The sequence below is a fragment of the Frankliniella occidentalis genome, unplaced genomic scaffold (assembly GCF_000697945.3).
Source record: "Frankliniella occidentalis isolate FOCC.00 unplaced genomic scaffold, Focc_3.1 Scaffold287, whole genome shotgun sequence".
Classification (NCBI taxonomy): Eukaryota; Metazoa; Arthropoda; class Insecta; order Thysanoptera; family Thripidae; genus Frankliniella; species Frankliniella occidentalis.
The window spans coordinates 179,417-183,310 of record NW_026267413.1 but is presented as its reverse complement, the minus strand read 5'-3'; the positions used below and the strand labels follow the sequence as shown (position 1 = coordinate 183,310).

Below are 3,894 nucleotides of genomic sequence, written 5' to 3'. Positions count from 1 at the left end.
AAAAATCAGGGAAAGGGGTCTTATTAGGGACTAACTTTGGGGGATAGAGCCAACAAATGCGGAGAGGGTCGATGTGAATCGTAAAAATGTATGCTAAATTGTCACCAAAATGACCATTTTTGCTGTTTTTTTTCCCCTGGAGACCCCGGGGGCTGCGTAAGACGGTTCCCATGGCCAACACACGTTACTTTGGTCCTTTCCCTACAGTTTGGCGGTGAGAGAAAAAAAAAGTACGTTGAAGAACACAGAAACCCCAAGATTTGGGCATTTCTCTGCAAACGGTGTCTTTTACCCAATATCGACCCCTAAACTTCACCTGGTCGTAAAACCGATAGCTGATTCGGATTCCCCAGCTCATTTTACTTCGGAAACCACTTTGCCTTTGGCCAGAACTTGCCAGGGGCGAGATTTAATGAGATTTTTCGTTTTTACACGAAAACAAGCAAAAAGTGTTAGGCGAAACTTCCAACTCTTGCCGTTTCACGTAGGGATGTCCGATCGGGTTCAAAATTGGATATGTTGTCTAGGGGTATAATACGAACCTCAGAAAAAAAATTCAGATTTTTTGCGAAGGGTCGATGTTGCCCCTCGTTTTTCTTAAAAAAAGTTCCGACCAGAAACGGATCGTGAAAGCAGATGATACCTTGTGAAGAATTATTCTATTCCAGTCTATTATATTTCCGTATTTACACTTGTGGGGAAAGGGAGGGGGTAGGTGGCGGTGCGGTGCTGTGCGGGGGCTCCAGCGGTAGAAGGGAGGGGGGCCGCTAGCGCGGCCGACTCGGCTCGGGGCTCGGGCTCCGCTCGGGGCTCGGCTCGGGGGAACTCGGCTCGCCTCAGCAGCGCTACAACGCGTGGCGTGGCTGACGCGACGGCGGCTGGCGACGGCGGCTGGCGACGTACGCCGCCTCGCCTCGCCTCACGATCCCGCCTAGCAGGCCCAGCCCAATACGTATATGAGCTTTCTTCTGGTTCTCTTTAATATTTCTTTATCGAGAGTAAAAGCAATGACACCTTACATTACTCATGTATAGTTATATGTATGTTAAGTGTAAGTAAGTTTAAGTTTGTAAGGTATCATCTGCTAAAAAGCTGCTCATAATGAGACCGATAAGCGTATCATCTAGTTAGATCCACTTTTGGACAATCACACAGTCATACCTAGCGGCGAGAGTGTAATTTTACGAGAAGTTCGTCGTCCATAACCCGATGGATCACAGACAGCAGAATTTGATTTAAATGCACTCTCCTCCTGTTACTGATTTTTTTCACCTTTTGTCAGCATTCCTGCTGCACAAAAACCTTCATAAGCTACTGACAACTGCTTTCATCAGTTATACGAAATAATTTATTTTTTAATTACTGACTTTTTTTCTTTTATCAGTGAGCTACTTACAACGAAATACAGAACAAGTAACAAATTTGTCAGTAATCCTGCTGCATAAAAACCTTTATAAGCTACTAATAAATAAATCAGAACAGGTCTGAGAGTTCGACACCCACCGTCCAACAATCACAGAGACATTCATACGTTATGGGCGTTTTACCAATATAAACACACGTAACGTAGACAGCAAACCGATGTCGAGGCTGCAGCCGGTTTAGCAGCAGCACAACATTACAACACCGTCCTAAAGTTGGCCAGGAAAATTTCCTGGCCAGGATTTTTTCCGACTTTCTCCACCAAAAAAAAAACTAAGCTGGGTATAATTCCTAAAATCACTGGAGGGGTTCCTTTTGACACCCTGTTTAAGTTTCTGTCGGATTTGGATTTTTACCCAGCAGTGGAAAGAGTCCACGTTCGAAAAATGGTTCCAAATTACCATAAATACGACAAAATCATACGTAGATCGCTTCCTGTGCTGGGTAAAAATCCTTAAATCACTGGAGGGGTTCCTTTTGACACCCTGTTTAAGATTCTGATGGATTTGGATTTTTACCCAGCAGTAGAAAGAGTCCACGTTCGAAAAATGGTTCAAAATTACCCCAAACACGACAAAATCATGCCAACCCCTCTGCCGGTTGGCGGGTTGACGAGTTGGCGGGAGTTAGGCACGAGTTGAGATAAATTTTTGAAGAGTTTTGCGCTATTTTTCGCAAATTAAACACGAGTTTTCGCAAATTTTCGCGAATTTTAGCGATTTCAAGTGATAGTTCACGCGAGTTTTTGCGAGTTAGACGCGAGTTCGACTCGAGTTGGGCGCGGGCAAGTGTACAACGGGTTGGCTAGTGGGGGGACCCTTCGGAAATACGAGTATTGGCCGATAATTTAAGGTCACAAAACATTTAAATGTTCAAATTAAGGCAATTGACATATGAAGGGCTCTGTGAGGAACCTGCTGCTGCCTGCTGACGTCATGTTTAACCATGCTAAAACTCGAAACCAAAGATCTTTGGGAATTCTCAAGACCGTTGGAGTGTAATCTTCGGAAAATCCCAAACACATTTTTGACAGTGTACCTAGCATCCCACAAACGAAAGCAAGCTTTCACCGTAAAACTTTGTTGTTCTGAAACGACTTTTGCAAATCATTTTAAAACATAGATACTTCGTTCTAATACGACTTTTCACAGTTTTGCTTTTGACTAAAAATCAAAAAACTAGATGCAAGTTCAGTCTAGAAACCGTTCATGCATCAAAGTGAATTCGAAATGCATCAACATTTAAAGAGTATTCTTTTGAAAAAACGGCCTTTTCCCCCTGAAAGCGCCTGAAGGCGTTTGGCGTTTGTACACTTTGGAAAAATGTCGTTACAAAACAGTGCAATCTTCATTTTTATACGAAGTGCTTTGTTTGAATAATTAATCAGCCATTCTTAGTTTTAAAACAACGTTTTTTTTTAGAATGTTATATCTAGCTAAATTACGCTCAAAAACGTCCATAACTTGTTACAAAAAAAGGAAAAGGCCTAGTAGGCTGTTTCAAGCGAGCGCTCGAGAGGAAGTAAGAAGAACAAAACCGGATGGAGAGAGCGGTGGTAAGGGAAGGCGAGGGGAGGAGCAGCGAGTGGAGGGGTACGTTTCCCGCACACCCGCTGCTCCTCCCCTCGCCTTCCCCCACCACCGCTCTCTCGATCCGGTTTTGTTCTTCTTACTTCCTCTCGGGCGCTCCCTTGAAATAGCTTATTTATAAGAGTGACTCTTATGAATGGTCGACCGTCGGAGTTCAAATTGCACAGTTATTACTATTAAAATACGAAGGAAATGTCTCTGTTTTACGGTTGCACACAGGTTTCCTTTTATTACAGAAATACATTCTTTGACGCTGATACCCACCTCGTTGCTGCTGTCAGATGAGGAACTGGAGCGTCGCGGAGCCGCGGAGCCGCCCAGCCTTATGATGCCCGGATTCATCCTGCACAGCAAATTCTCAAGCTCCACAGCTGTGGGTGCGCAATTGGCCCTCCAGCCGTACCTGAAACGACATGCACGCTCAGACGTATTGACGTTTCCTGTTTCTCATGTTGTGAGATACCCGAGAATATTCATTTGTAAACACCCAATTGGGAAAGCTCAATATAATGTCCACGGGAATCAAGTTACACACTGAGAAAAATGTTTGGTCATTGCGATAAAAACTTTGGTTGTCACGACCAAACAGTTTAGTCGCCATAGGTTTGACTAAACATTTTGGTTATACTAACAGAATTTTTTTAGTCACATTACTTTAGTCAGTCCGTCAAAAATTTCCTACGAAAGGAACAAAGACGTCTAGTTCTCATCTTTAATTGCACTTCTTTGATACTGCACTCTCATTTCCCTATGGATGTGCTATCCGTATGTTATGGAGAATTTTGTGCTAACATATTATGGATCACAAATTATCCATAATATGGATAAAATTGTCCGTATTACAGACAATTTGATCCATATTACAGACATGCCCTCCTCCGTA

The 3,894-nt window shown here is 43.3% G+C and overlaps 1 protein-coding gene across 1 annotated transcript in view; it reads right to left on the bottom strand.

The window, feature by feature from the left end:
* LOC113215499 (uncharacterized) overlaps positions 1-3,894 on the bottom strand; it is a gene marked incomplete in the record, with an annotated part of 41,312 nt that overhangs the window by 18,920 nt on the left and 18,498 nt on the right.